Source organism: Anolis carolinensis, chromosome 1 (genome assembly GCF_035594765.1).
Source record: "Anolis carolinensis isolate JA03-04 chromosome 1, rAnoCar3.1.pri, whole genome shotgun sequence".
Classification (NCBI taxonomy): domain Eukaryota; kingdom Metazoa; phylum Chordata; class Lepidosauria; order Squamata; family Dactyloidae; genus Anolis; species Anolis carolinensis.
Genome location: NC_085841.1, coordinates 346,760,651 through 346,776,600, shown reverse-complemented (window position 1 = coordinate 346,776,600; position 15,950 = coordinate 346,760,651). Strand labels below are relative to the sequence as shown.

The 15,950-nt window shown below is 40.9% G+C and overlaps 1 protein-coding gene across 3 annotated transcripts in view; it reads left to right on the top strand.

The window, feature by feature from the left end:
• ccdc85c (coiled-coil domain containing 85C) overlaps nucleotides 1-15,950 on the top strand; it is a 205,910-nt gene that overhangs the window by 46,645 nt on the left and 143,315 nt on the right. The window lies entirely within an intron of this gene.

Here is a 15,950-nt window from a genome sequence, read left to right as displayed (position 1 = left end):
AACATAAATTCAACAACAACTGATACCAGTAGCTGAGCCCAGTAGGTATGGTCATAGCTAAAACGGTGGGCCAGGGCTTGTGCAATATACTCCAGGGATGAGGCTGGTGATAAAGTGCAAAGGCTAGATATTAAGTAGAGCTAAAAACGTCAAGTCAAAATGTTAAACCAATTAGTGAAAGGCACATTGAAACAACCACGTTTTAGATCTTTCCGAAAGGTGGCCAGGGTGGGCGCTAATCTTATAACCAGCACCTTGAATGGGGACCGGAAACTTATCAGCAGCCAGTGGACCTGTTTTAGTAGGGGGTTGTCTGCTCCCTATAATTCACTCCAATTAGCAACCTGGCCGCCAACCATTGTACCAGTTGTAGTTTCTGGGCCATCTTCAAGGGCAGCCCCATGTAGAGCACATTACAGTAATTCAATCTGGAGGTAACTAAGGCATGAACCACCATAGCCAAGTCAAAGTTCTCGAGGCATGGTTGCAGCTGGCACACAAATTTTAGTTGTGCGAAAGCCCTCCCGACCACCGCCGACACCTGAGCATCAAGTGTCATCACTGAGTCCAGGGAGTGTAATCCCATCGAGCGAAGGTTGCCATACAATACCCAATATATAGAATTAATGTTCAAAATATATGGGATTTTTGCAAGAATCCCTCTACATTTGGTTTAGTACTGTGGGCCTCCAGATGTTGGTGAACTGCAACATATAGCCAGGTTTTATATATTATATATCTACCTTTTGTAACATTTTTTTCTGAAAAAGAGAGGTGGAAGTTTCACTCCAATATGTATTACTCAGATACAGATTTCCTATCACAATGAGCTCTGTGTGGTTTGGGCCATTCAAGTCAAATCAGAATTTCTCTACTCTTTCACCTTACGTTTGTGTCCCTTATTTAATTTTGTAGAGTTTGCTTAATTGCCATGATTTTATTCTGTCTCCATCATGCTGTAAATGTAAATCCATGCAACCTACGTGGAGCACCGTCCTTTTCACTCCATAAAGAATTGTCACTGAAAATTTTGAAGATAATGTTCTTCTTAGAGGTTCATCAAACGATAACTCCCAGAACTCCATTGCATTTAGCCATTGCAGTTAAAGTGGAGTCAAACTGCATTATTCTACAGTATAGATGCACCCTTGGTAATGTCATAGAAGATTTGCTTAAGGGCTAGGTGCTTCTAGTATCCTTTTTTCAGCAAAGTGGATCTAATTTAAGCATCTAAGGGCAGGACTTTCCAAACTGTGTCTTGTAACAAGTCAATTCAGTAGTTCCCAAACCTTGGTCCGCCAGTTGTTTTGAACTTGAACTCTCAGAAATCCCAGCCAGTTTACCAGGAATTGTGGGAACTGTAGTCCAAAACATTTGGATTTGTTAATTTTTTTTTGTTATTACAATTTATGTATGTGTCCGCATCTCTTATAAGGGGTTGGTTTAATCTCTGGTTTACTAGTAAAATTGAATTTCTCTATCATGAAATGATATATAAATATGGTGAGTCACCAACATAAAATGTTTGGAAAGCTCAGATCTAGGAACTTGGCTTTTTAAGGGAATTGATAGTGTACTTTGTGCACTTTCTGCTCAGTAGTTGGCTGCATAAATCATTTGGAGATAAAATATCAGAGTTTCAATTATATATGTGCAGAAAGTTTGTAGGACTCAACAACTGGGTTGAAGTAATCACAATCCCTTAGATTAGTAAAAGAAGGCATTTTATGTCGAATATTTGCACATTTTCAAGGCTTACCAGGCAGTTCTGAAAAATAAAGCACACATACAATGGTGAATATACTTAAGAAGGCAAACATAAAAATGCATAATAGACAAAAGCATGCAGAAATGTGCTGTACTCAGTGGGGGAAAATTGCATATATTAGGTAAATTGTGTGAATAAATGTATAAATTGGGAAACAGATTAAGATTGCACAAATTTCAGTGTATAAAACTCTTGGTTGTTTATATGAATCATGGCAAGATTGGATTTAAACCTTTTTTGGAGCAAGAGAGATTTTGAAAAAGCCATTATTGAAGGTTATGATTAATATGTAAACAACTTGCAGTTATTTGGAAGATGATTTATATTTATGGTGATTGACGGGAATTAAGTTTATGACTCAGTGGATATGGGGAGAGGAAGGTGGGAGTGTGGGATAGAGAGAGATTTTTTTTAAAAAAGATTACTATATCTGTATAGAAATAAATTATTACATGTATCAAGATGAGAATTGCTGTTAAGTAAATAAAATTACAGTGCCAGGGTGAGCAGAACTGACAAAGGTGTGCTTAAATAAAAAAAAGCTTTTACCTACTGGGACAAAAAGAACATGGAGTGGTCAATCGATTATTTCATGAGAGGGCATCCCACAATCTGAGAGCAACCACTGTTAAGGCGTTTCCCCATATTCTCTCCAAAATTTGCCCATAGAAGTGTTGGGATCAAAATCTTAAAACCCTCCCCACAAATCTTAAAACTCATACAGGTTCTTATTTGGGGAGCTGATCTATCAAATAAAATGATTTCAAATGCACTATTATACAAACAGTTGTTGTAGAACTGCTTGTGGATCACACTGGTTACTTATGGCAGATATTGGCAATGAGCGAGTCACAAAGGGTGTTTTTGTGGCCTCTGACTTCCCAGGCTCCTCAAACTGCCCTTTCTAGCCAAAGGAAGTGGGCGAATTGTTTCTCTTGGAAGCCTTCAGGAAGGGCAGTTGACCTTTTAATTTGGTTGCAGGGGCCATCTGCCTGCTTAACATAAAAAACCACTATTTTTTCAAACTGGTTGCTTTGGGGCATATCTTTTGATATTTGTGTCAGTTGATGTAACCCCCCTCCCCTTAAAGCCCAGAAGAATGAAACCTACTCCTTCTGGAGTTGCTCACTTGTCTTAAAGGGTAAGACAAAGAAGGCTTGTGGATGTATTTGTCTCCATTGTGATTTCTGCTAAATACCTGAAGACACCAGAACCTGTCTGATTTTGGACAGTGAACCGCCAAGGAAAGCCAGGTACTTCAGACTATATCTCAGAGCAAAGCAGTGGCAGTCCATGTCTGAGTATTCCTTGCCCAAGAAAAGCCTATGGGATTAATGGGTTTGGTATAAGTCAACAGGTGATGTGAAGGCACATAACACACATACTGGCACCAGATTGCATTTCCGTTTAGAATAAAGGAACAGAACATGCCCAGGAAGGTGAAGTAAGCAAGGTGTTTTGGTTGCTATAAACACTGCAGAAACTTTTTTTTTTAAAAAAAAAAATCTGATTTTCCTGGGCAAGGCTGCTTATTGCATCCCTAATCATTTAATCACTGCCTGGCTTTCATGAACAGGCAATCCTTTTGTGTAAGGTCAATCCCCATACCCCTATGGCATGACCAGCGCTTCATTCACAAATGAGCTCCTGAACATCTCCCTTTTATCCTGTGTGCAGGGAGGCGAGAGAATCGCAAACAATGAAGAGTGCTGAAACAAAAGTTGCCATTGTTCCAGGACCAGCGGAGGCAGGAGGTCATCCAGTCCAGCTTGGCCGGTTGCAGACTGGGACCTATTGTCTTTGTAATTGGATTTGTGCTGATGGTGTCCAGTCAGTGGGCTTGCAAGTAAGAAAGCTGACCTGATTTTGGGCAACACTTTGGCAGATGGGGGGAGGTATATGGCAGGAGAGAAGCACTTGCTCAGTGTGTTAAAATAAAGCTCCACTTGACATCGAGGAAGCTGATTTTGAAGTTGGCAGCATTACTGCAGGAAATGCATTCCAGGTTGGGTGGGGTAGGATTCTTGTAAAGCTGGAAGGTGACAGCTTTATGGACTTGCAGAAGCACCAGGCCTCTTGGTGATAGCCAGGGCTTCATGTATGCTCTGAACATAAATTTTGGAGCAGAACATTGAAAACCTATGTGTGTAATAATTCTTTAGTGTTCACTGAAGGCAGTTCATATGACTCTCCAAAAATGGCTAAATTGCAGCTTTGTCAGGATTGTCCATGTTGGCCAGGGCTATTTGGAGTTGCAGTTCAGCAACATGTGGAAGACTTCCAATTACTCCTTGACTTGTATTTTCAAAGACAGAACATTACTACTGTCTCTCAGTCTGTAGTAGTGCTCTAGAGGATAAACTGCACAACAAGGGTATAGTCCTTTTTCTGTACTAAACCAGTTCTTATTGTCGTTAATGGACTGGATGAAGCTAAACAAAATGAAACTTAATCAGAGAAGACGGAGGTGCTCCTGATCATCTGGAAGGCTGATCATCGAATAGGGTTTTAGCCTGTGCTGAACAGGGCCACACTCTCTACCCGAAGGCTCTCATTGTGGACCTAAATCTGGATGCCCAGGTTTCGGCTATGTCCAGGAGTACACTTGCACAGTTAAAACTAGTGTACCGACTAGAATCACTTGAATCCTATTTTAGGACATTCCAGGTAGGGTGAGGTAGGATACTTGTAGAGCTGGAAGGTCCCAAACAGATAAGGAAAAGGTAAAGCAACAGAAAACTGAAATGATTGGTGTAAACTTTTGGTATTCTATTCACCACCTTATATTACTAGTATATCATTGGTTATGGACAGCTCCATCTGTAACCAAGAAGAATATATGCATGAGGATATTGTTTAACTACTTTGGATTGAGCTTCGAGGAAGCTGACTCTAGAGTTGGCAGCATTGCTGCAGGAAATACAGACGTTATCAACATCCTCCAGCATTACTTTTTCATCACAGCTACAGAGTTCATTTATGCCTGGAAAGTACCTGTTTTTCCTCACCAAAACATGTGACGATTTTAACCTTGAGATACTCTTTGTCAGTTCTGGCTTGGTTCATAGTACCAAGGTATCTTCAGTCAGTGTCTCCTTTGCCTCCTTTGTACCGAGTAAATTCAAGTAAATTGCCTAAATGCAGAATCTTGGAGCCAGATTTAGACAAATACATTGAGTTGGTTGATGGGAACCTCTCGCTACCCCTCCTCTCAACAGAAAAATCGAGATGGTAGAGTTCAAAAAAGTCATTTTTATTGCAACTGAATGAGTAGAGCACTTATCTAGTGGAGAACAGATTCTGGATTCAACCCAGTATGGATTACTATATGAAATGCAGGATATGTGAGAGGATCTGGACAAAGGTCTGCTGGTTTTTCCTAAAAATATCTAGTTCATGTTTCTATTTTGACCTGGAAACTGGACTTTTTAAAGTAGATAGCAAAGATCTCCATATTTTGCCATACTGGACATGTAGCCTCCCCCCTGCTCCACTTTCCAAACCAGTCTGGTCTTTGAGGAAGACTTGGAGATAGCACCACAATCTTCCTCAATGGCTAGCTTTCTAGCAGTCTCAATCTGAAGCTTGAATATGTCAAGCGGACACTAAGTTGCTCCTAGCCATGTGAATCCACTCCAGTGGCTGCTTGACCCAGTTTTGCTTCCTGTAAACTAACATTGGCAGACTCATCACATTTCATTCCTTTCGTGACTTGCTCGCTAGCGATGCCCTGAACAAAAAAAGCTATTTGTGATACTTGCCTTTTTGAGGGCTCTTTTCCATGGCCCAGTTAATTACCCGGCGGATGCAAATTTCCATACAGATAAAAGGTGCTTTGGGAGTTGTATCTGTATTTTGAACACTACATTTACTGTATGTTGTCATGTATATGCCAACTTTATAAGTTGAGAGCAAGTTTATGGGCATAAATTATGGATTTTGATATGGCCCATGGATAAATCAAGAGTAAAACCTTAGTGCCATATAACAAAGAATGTAAAGGATAAAGAAAAGAAAACAATGCTGAAGACCCTAAAACATTTAGCAAGTATAACTGTTTAGCTGGATAAATGAGGAGGCATTCTATGGCAAATGGTGGTTGTGCAAGAAATTTTTGCCTTCTGTCACTTATCCTTTTTTTTTTTTTTTGATAAAAGTTTAGATACAGTACTTATATTGACCCTGGTTTTAGGGGTTGATTTTTTGCCTAATACGTAAGTATATACAATGCTTGAAAACCTGGACTTCACATAGAAACATCCACTCCCTCCTCTCATTCTGATATTCTTACCTGGGCGCTTGGTTGCTTCTTTTGTCCAGAGAAGAAAGTGTTGTTCTGCAGGTGCCCTTTGCTATGCATAGGTAGGATGTCATATATTGGCTTGCGATAGTTCTACTTATAGCCTTGTATCCTCTAGTTTGAGTAAAGCATCATAACTTGCTTTCCCCTCTCCAACTTTATCTTTCCAACAACCCTATGAGGTAGATGTGGAATGAGCTTTCCCCACTTGTTTGTATTTATTCAACTTCTATGTTCCATTGAGATCTTTTGATACAAGATGGTACTAGAACTTCCTAACTGTGAGAGCTGTTCAGCAGTGGAACTCTCTGCTTTGGAGTGTGGTGGAGGCTCCTCCTTTGGAGGCTTTTAAATAGAGGTTGGATGGCTATCTATCGGGGTGCTTTGAATGCGATTTTCCTGCTACTTGGCAGGGGGTTGGACTGGATGGCCCATGAGGTATCTTCTAACATTAATAAATGTTAGAACTGAGAGGCAGTGACTGGCTCAAAATCATCCAATACATTTTATGGTTCATTATGAATAATAATTCTCCCAAGTACCACTTCAGCACTTGAATTATGCACCATTCTGCCTCAGTTCCTGGAATTTAAAAGCTATTGAACTGTCAGTTGGTATGTTGTACATTTAGATTTATGCATGTGTCTGTGTTGCAAACACTTTTCTCTGTCCCAGTCTACATAACTGCTTCTTCTGTTTGTCCCTTACCTCACAAGATTTTGAAAAAAAAACCCTAGATCCCTTATATTAAGGATTTTTCTTTCTTTTTTTTTGTTTGATGTTAATTTATTCATGAGCATTGACCAAAATCCAGTTGTTCGTGGCAATTGTAGTAGACCCATTGAATGAGTAGTAGCTTCTTAAATGTACATAGGCAATTTTCATTAATTCAATGGGTCGACTCTAGTTGGAATCAACAGTGGGATTTAAGACAACATACACACACGGACACACACACTAACTAACAATCACCGATGAATTCATGTGGGACTTCCTTTGGGCATCTTCCATTCATCTTTGCCCAGTTAGGATCCTAGGAATGGAATTGTGGTCTCTGGGTAATCATGATGCTTCTGGATTTTCCCTTGGACCCATCAGCTACATAGCTGAATTCTCACGTATTCTTGCTTCCTCTGTTCAGATGATAGCTGAGCTGTAGCTGCGTGTTTGCACATAATTATGTTCAGCTTACTTTCTCTGGTGGGAATGGAATAAAACATCCAATACAGTATTTTTAAGCCCATTTGATGCCACTTTTGCATTGGTATGCTTTGCACTTTGGAGAGTCCAGTTATATTTTCTTTATTATCTCTTCCATTTTCTTTCTTTTGCAGTGGTTCTCAACCTGGGATCCCCAGATGTTTTTGGCCGTCAGCTTCCAGAAATCCTAACAGCTGGTAAATTGGCTTGGATTTCTGGAAGTTGTAGATGAAAAACATCTGGGGACCCCTGGTTGAGAACCACTGTTCTAGAGAAACTAATATGGCACACCAGCAGTTTGAGCTTTAGATTCTGACTCTGGAGATTAGGGACTGAATCCCCACTCAGCCTTGGAAACCCAATGGGTGACTTTGGGCAAATCATTTGCCCTGGCCATCATTTCAGCCTCAAAGGATGGCCAGTGCAAATCCCTTTGAAAAAGTTTTGCCACGAAAACCCTGTGATACGTTTACCTTAGAATTGCCATAAGTAAAAATGACTTGAAGGTGCACAACAATAACATAACTGACCTCCCAATGTTGCTTTATTCCAAAAACCTTTCTATATAACTACAGAAGTGTTATGAATTCATCTTTGAAGGTTGCGCTGCAGTTCTCATAAGGGTTTTGCTCTGTTACAAATGAGAGTCAACTTTGTGTTGTCGAAGGCTTTCATGGCCGGAATCACAGGGTTGTTGTGTGTTTTCCGGGCTGTATGGCCATGTTCCACTCATGCTTCTGAAACATGGCCATGCAGCCGGGAAAACACGTAACAACCCAGAGTCAAGTTTGCTGAATCTTAAATTTAAAACTTTGCAAAAGGTAGCTTCTTTGTTAACAAACTAATTATATGTTTGAATTTATCAAGTTGAATAGTAAGGTATGTTCTGACCCTTAAAGTGCATTAGCCAAGGACAAATTCTTAAACAAATAAATACAAAAAAACCCCCCAGTTAATCAGAGATACTTGATTTTAGCTCACATATTAGTGTCTTTATTTATTTATTTATTTACAGTATTTATATTCCGCCCTTCTCACCCCGAAGGGGACTCAGGGCGGATCACATTACACATATAAGGCAAACATTCAATGCCTTAACATAGAACAAAGACCAGACAAACACGGGGCTCCGATCTTGCCTCGAACTCATGACCTCCTGGTCAGAGTGATTCATTGCAGCTGGCTGCAGCTGGTTGCTCAACAGCCTGCGCCACAGCCCGGATTTATTTACACATTACCCTTTATTTACACATGTTTTAATCGCAGGTCAAAAATTTGGTATTGTTATTGGTATATGTTTATGTAACAATCTGTATCCTTTATCTCAATTTACAAAAGTGAGAAAAAGTAAGTCTGTACTAGCCAGCCTGAGGACTGCAGATATACTGTAGCTTGTTTCCTATCGAAATGAGAATGTTATCAACCTGCTGAATTGAAGCCATATCAGATGAGCCATATGGTGCAAATCCTGGGCTGAGTCATTATATTTTGTATTTAATTTTTTAACATGGTCATCTTTTCAACTTTCTTTTCTCCTAGATTGACCTTTTTGACCCTAACCTGTATGTGACTGTTTAATGGTGGTCCGGGATAAATGTTGCAACATAAATCCATGTCTTTCTGGTATTTTTCAGGAGATGTTTAGATAAGGGTGGAGTGGGGTGAGGTGGAGTCCAAAGTATCCCAACCAAGGCTTGAAAGGGATTTCACAATCACAAAAATGGTTGTTTACCATCAACTGTCCCTTGTTATTTGACATTGCTATATTTTAAAGGAAAAACTGTTTTGAAGCAGTTTGCTTTCTGCTCCAAAGTCAGGAAGTCTTTCTGTCTGCCTCTGTCAGTATAATTTCCAAAGGGGTGAAAATAGATTATAGCAAAACCTCTGATTAGGTAGATCATGAAAAACTCTTGATCCTGCTTAAAGAATTGTGTGTGTTGTGACATATGATTCTCTTGATGTGTAACCTATGCTCAGAACAAGAGGCTGTTGTTAGGACAGAACATGGAATATCAGAATGGTTTTCAATTGGCAAAGTGGCCAGGCAAGTCTGTATTTTATCACTTTGTCTGTTTAACATGTACACATCAGGCAGAATTAGACTTGAAGGAAGGAGGTGAAAAAATTGGAGGAATACCAACAATTAAAGATATGCAAATGACACCACACTACTAGCAGAAAATAGCAAAGACTTGGAATGATTCCGAAGAGAGGCAAGGAAGAAAGTGCAAAAACAGGTTACAGATGAATATTAAGAAAGCAAAAATAATAACATATTGTCAAAGTCTTTCGCGGTCAGACTCACTGGGGTGTTGTTGGTTTCTGAGCTGTTTGGCTGTGTTCCAGCAGCATCTGAAGATGCCAGCCACAGATGCAGGTGAGACATCAGGAGAAAATGCTGCTAGAACATATTTATTTATTTACAGTATTTATATTCCGCCCTTCTCACCCCGAAGGGGACTCAGGGCGGATTACAATGAACACATATATGGCAAACATTCAGTGCCAATAGACAAACAACATTCAGTTTTAGACAGACACAGAGGCATTTTTTTAACATCTTCCAGCTTCACGATTTCCGGCCACAGGGGGAGCTGTTGCTTCACCGTCCATTGGTGGCTGTTCTTCCTCTTCTTTTCCTCGTGAGCAGTTTTATGATGTTGTAGATTAGTTAAATTAGCCTCCCGCATAAAGCGTCCCTAAATTTCCCTAATTGACAGATTCAACTGTCTTTCGGGGCTGCTAGGTCAACAGCAAGCCGGGGCTATTTATTTATTTTTTTTTATGGTCGGAGGCTTAACCCGACCCGGGCTTCGAACTCATGACCTCTCAGTCAGTAGTGATTTATAGCAGCTGGTTACTAGCTAGCTGCGCCACAGCCCGGCCCCGGCTTACAGCCACACCACAACTCAAAAATAATGACCACAGATGATTCACATAACTTTAAAATATTTGGTGAAGTCATTGAAATAATTCAAGACTTTCCATCCCTTGGCTCATTTATTTCTTGACTGCAGTCAAGAAATCAGAGAACAGGAATATGGAAAAGCATCAGGTAAGATCCTGAAATATAAAGATATATAATTGAAAAACAAAGTTCTATTTATGATGGTAGAAGCTGGACAGTGAAGAAAGTTGATAGGAAGAAAATCAATTCATTTGAAATGTGGTCCTGGAAAAAAGTTCTATGGATACTGTGGACTGCTAAAAGGATAAATAAATGGGTCCTGGAGCAAATCAAGCCTGAATTCTCCCTAGAAACCAAGATGACTAAACTAAGATTGTTATATTTTGAGCTCATAGCCTCAAAAGAAGGTAATGGCAAACTCTGAACAAATGTTGCCAATAAAATATCATGATGGCTCATCTTAGGGTTGCTATAGGCTGGAAACAACTTGAAAGCAGGGTTGTTGTAGTAGATGTGGGTGAAACGTCAGGTGAGAATACTTCTGGAAAATGGCCACACAGCCCGACAGACATACAACAACCCCGTGATCCCGGCCATGAAAGCCTTCGACAACAACTTGGCATGCAGTGTGCACTTCTGAATAAGAAACTGCCAACAACTTGAAGGCACACAACAGCAGCAGGGATAGTAAAGAATACTGCCTGAAGTCCTGAAAAGCTGCTTACTAGGCTTGCTCAAATAATTCGATTTCCCCGTTACCCGTTATTAATTCGTTATTTTCGTTAGTTTTGAAGCAATATACGGCCTTGATTGTCCACACGTCTGGATATCGCGGTTTCGAATCGCGAGAGGCCGTTTTTTCTTATTTCGTCGTTTTTTTCGTTAGGAAAAAAAAGCTTTTGCAAATCACCCAAACTCCCACCATTCAGGCCCTTTCCTTTTGCCCCTCAGCAAAAGGGGCGTCACGGGCTCAGCCAATGGGAGGGGGCGAGGGGGAAGGAGGCCGAGGAGGAGGAGGAAGACGGAGGGGGGAAATGGCCGCCGCCGCCGCCGCCTCGCCTCAGCTCAGGCCTGGTGTCTCTCTGTGAGGCGGGAAGGCGGCGGATGGAGCCGGGAATGGAGAGACCGAGAGAGACAGAGAGGGGCCCGGCGGTGAGGAGGAAGAGGCCCGGGATGCGAGGGGGTGTGGGCCAGGCCCGTCCTCGGCTGCTCCCAGGGAGGGAGGGAGGGAGGACTACGACTCCCAGGGGCCCAGATTCGCACCCTCCCTCCCCCCAATACAGGTCTCCATACCACGCTACATGAACTTGAATGGATACTGTGGTTGTGTTGTCGAAAGCTTTCATGGCCGGGATCACACTGTTGTGGTATATATTCCAGGCTCTATGGCCATGTGCCAGAAGCATTCTCTCCTGACGTTTCACCCACATCTGTGGCAGACATACTCAGAGGTTTTGACGTCTGTGCGAAGCTAGGCAAGTGGGGTTTATATATCTGTGGAAGGTCCAGGGTGGGAGAAAGAATGTGGGAGGCAAGTGTGAATGTTGCAATTGGTCACCTTGATTAGCATTGAATAGCCTTGCAGCTTCAAAGCCTGGCTGCTTCCTACCTGGGGGAATCCTTTGTTGGGAGGTATTAGCTGGCCCTGATTGTTTCCTGTCTGGAATTCCCATTTTCTGGGTGTTGTTCTTTTACTGTCCTGATTTTAGCTTTTCTGTAGCTAAAAATGCATATAAAATTGATTCTATAGGGAGGATAAATGATTGGATTTCAACTCCTACAGCTTGGCTTTCTCTGCCAATAATGGTACCATACCAAACTAAACCTCCCAAGATTCTGTAGCAGTGAGCCATCTTGGATATTGTAAGGGATTTATTATTATTATTATTATTATTATTATTATTATTATTATTATTATTATTATTAGACCTTGCTCCCAGGAAGGTGCCTTCGCTGTGGCTCCCAACTTATCTATCTACCTTTCCACATATTCTCCACATTGTGTGTATGTGTATGTATATTATATATACATGAGCCCCGATGGCGAAGTGTGTTAAAGCACTGAGCTGCTGAACTTGCAGACCGAAAGGTCCCAGGTTCAAATCCCGGGAGCAGAGTGAGTGCCCGCTGTTAGCTCCAGCTTCTGCCAACCTAGCAGCTTGAAAACATGCCAATGTGAGTAGATCAATAGGTACCGCTCTGGCGGGAAGGTAATGGCACTCCATGTAGTCATGCCGGCCACATGACCTTGGAGGTGTCTATGGACAACACTGGCTCTTGGGCTTAGAAATGGAGATGAGCACCAACCCCCAGAGTCAGACATGACTGAACTTAACGTCAAGGGATACCTTTACCTTTACCTATACACACACACACACACACACACACACACACACATGCAGGGACTATATATATATATATATACACAGTATATATCACACACACACCAATTTAACAAAGTTTCAGCCACAAAAACAAAGTTTCTGAAGTAGAACAATGACTTTCACAGTAAAGACAACCCAATTTAACAGGAAATAAGACTTTCAAACCAGGAACAGATTTCTGCAATTATTAAAAAATGGTTTATTATAAAAGCTATGAAAATTCGCCAAAAATCAGAGGATAAGGGAAACGTTCCAAATTTTGGTGAGCTATCAGTGTTAAATGTGTTCTACCACTGTACCAAGTTGGAAGAAGATCACTCAAAAAATGAGGGTGGGAGAGTCCTGTAAAGTCCCCTCCCTCTGTGCTGTTTTTGGGAATTGCGCATGCGCGTCCGCCATTAACGAATTAATTTAGAAAATAACGAATTTTCGTTAATTTCGAATTTTTTGGGGGGGCAAAATTCGGAAATACCTTCAGAAACGAAACGCTGCCCCCCTCTAGTTTTGAAACGAGTTTAGAATCAAATTTTTCGTGGATCGATCAAGCCTACTGCTTACAGTACTAGGCTGGATGGAGCAGTGGTTTGCCTCAATATAAATGAGGCAGCTTCCCATGTTTCTGTCACTGGAAAATGCTGTGTTTTTTCCTCACCTCACGTAATGTACTGTCTGGATGAGTCTTCTTCAGTCTAGCTCTCCATTTATCAAGAGAGAATCTTTTTCTTATTGCCTTCCTATCCCTTCCTGAACCTGCCAGCTTTTCTTTCCCCATGTACCTGACATTTTTCGGTGTGGGATTGCTGGGCACTCACTCGAATCTGAGGACTTACCAGTTTGCCTAGACTAGAGCTTGAGGGAAATACTCTAGGGCTGGAGTGACTCCAGGCGAGTAGTTTAACTTCCCTTTCCACTTCTGTTGTCTGATATGTGGATCAACATCTCTTCTTGCTAGTTATTCCCACTGGCAGTTTCTTATTCAGAAGTGCACACTGCATGCCAAGTTTGCACCCACACACACACACACACATATCTTCCATGTACTTGAATGTCTCTACCCTGTCTAATCCTGAATGTAAACGTTGGGGAGGTGGTTGGGGAAAATGAGTCCCATGCAGGTGCAATGCTTTAAATATTTCAGGTACATTTTGTGTACCTAAATAAATTTAATTGCAGTTTTGTGGTGAATGCACAGGATAAAAGAGAACAACTTGTAATTCATTGGTCCAAGAATCTCTTGTGGTGATGATGTACCATAATGTTTGCTTTGCTTGACATCTGTAAGGCACGGCTCTGTGAGAATGTTTGCTTACCATAGATTGGCAGTATGCTGGCACATTATATCAGTCACCCTTGCTTGTAATAGGAGAAGCTAAAAGGACTATCTTTGGTCTGTTCGTCATGATTTGCACAGAACATAGAATAATCATTTTCTCAATTGCAACACCTGTGCTCCTCTGGTGGCCATGCTGGTTGTTGATTCCAGATATTCTTGTCCAAAATAGTAATCTTTTCAATCTTTGAGTCCAGTTTGTCTACTCAGTTCCAAAAAGCTGAAGAATTGACTTTATAACAAACCTTGGTTTATTTCTGTTGTTTGGCAGGATAAGAGAGAGAAGCAAAAATTTTAGTGTTCAATTTCATGACCCCAAGTATTATGCTTTGTTTTGTTACTTCCCTTCCAAATTGGAGTAATTATTCAGCATGTACAGGAAGCCCCCACTTATTTGATGGGTTAGGGACCAGAGCACTCTCAGAAAATGAATTGGGTGAAAAGTGGACCCGAGCTTATTTTAGCTTGCCAATGCATTTTGCCTTCCAAAAAACAGAAAAAGGACACATAAATATTATTTCCGAATATGTGATAACTATGAAATAACATTTGCACACATTCAAAAATTATTTAAAGAGGAATTAAGTCTTTCTGTAAGCAATCCATGGGACTCTTCACATGGGAATGCATGTGAGCAGTCCCAAGAGAGCCTTGTGGGCAAAAAGAACTGATGAAAGAATGAATCCCCTGTAAATTCAATGGAACTTGTATTTAATTTGCAAGCATTGCAATAGTGAAGTGTCAAAAACAAGATGTCAAAAGGCAGAGGAAGCCAATATCTGTATGCTAGCTTGCCCTTGAGAAGCTGGAATTCTCCAGATTGTTCTGATGGCAAAAACAACATTTTGATGGCCAGCATGACTATTCTGATCTTGATGGAGAGGGAACAATAGAGGTGCTGCTTTCTCATTGATTGGCTCATTGCTTTTTGGATAGCCATAACCAAAACCAATTTTTTGAGATCATGAGTGTCTTTTTTAGAGAGATAAAGTGGGAAACAAATGATGATGATGATGATGATGATGATGATGATGATGATGATGATGATGATGATTCTGGAATTTAGGAAGATACTCAATATTGAGTCAAACCATTTCTCTATCCAGCTCTCTGATGTTTGGCAGGTGCTGTCACTGTAAATTTGGGATACAAATTGTGCTATTCTTCAGATACCCTTGGTTGTATTAGCCTGGTGGCAGTTTTAGTCCAACAATATCTGGAGCATTGCATGCTTTCTATTGTTGTTGAATGATCGATACGCTGGCATTTTGTGAATTTTATGTGAAAAAATATCAAGTCTTGGCTACGCAGCTTCATGTGGAGTCTGTTTGTCCTCTACATGTTGGCACAGATTACCCTGCAAGTTCATAAAATGAAAAGGATGCGAGGAAGGCAATGTGCTTCCAGGAAGAGTCCCCCCACTCCCCATCCATCTGTTGCTTAATCCTTTTGTTTTATCTGAGGTTTTATTCTTGTATCCCCAGAGCTGAAAAGCCAGCCTTTTGATTACTTTTTTGCTCTTGGTAACAGAACTGTTGCTTAAGTGTGATTATGTTCCCTTGAAAAAGCAGCATCCTGACATCTAAGCCATGATTATGGTTTCTAACTGCTGTGAAGTCTTCCTTGCTTCATGGCTTGCATGGAGTGGGGATGCTTAAAGACTCTGTTGAGTAGCTCGCTTCCCTGGAGAGATGTTTTGAGATACAGGAAAAAATTTGGTTGGTCATCATTTCAACCTCTTTTTTTAAAAAAGGCTTGCCTGCATGGTCTGTTGCCATAGAAATCTTCCATCCTCATGCCATTTATGGAGGGCCTTATTAGGATTGATTTCCCCCAAGAGCTTCCATTTGCTAACACTCAATTTAGGGCCCTTCCGCACAGACATATAACCCAAAATATCAAGGCAGGTAATCCACAATATCTGCTTTGAACTGGGTTATCTGAGTCCACACTGCCATACAATCCAGTTCAATATGGATTTTATACAGCTGTGTGGAAGGAGCCTAAAGCCTTTTCTATTTCCATATAAAATCCACATTATCTACTTTGAACTTGATTCA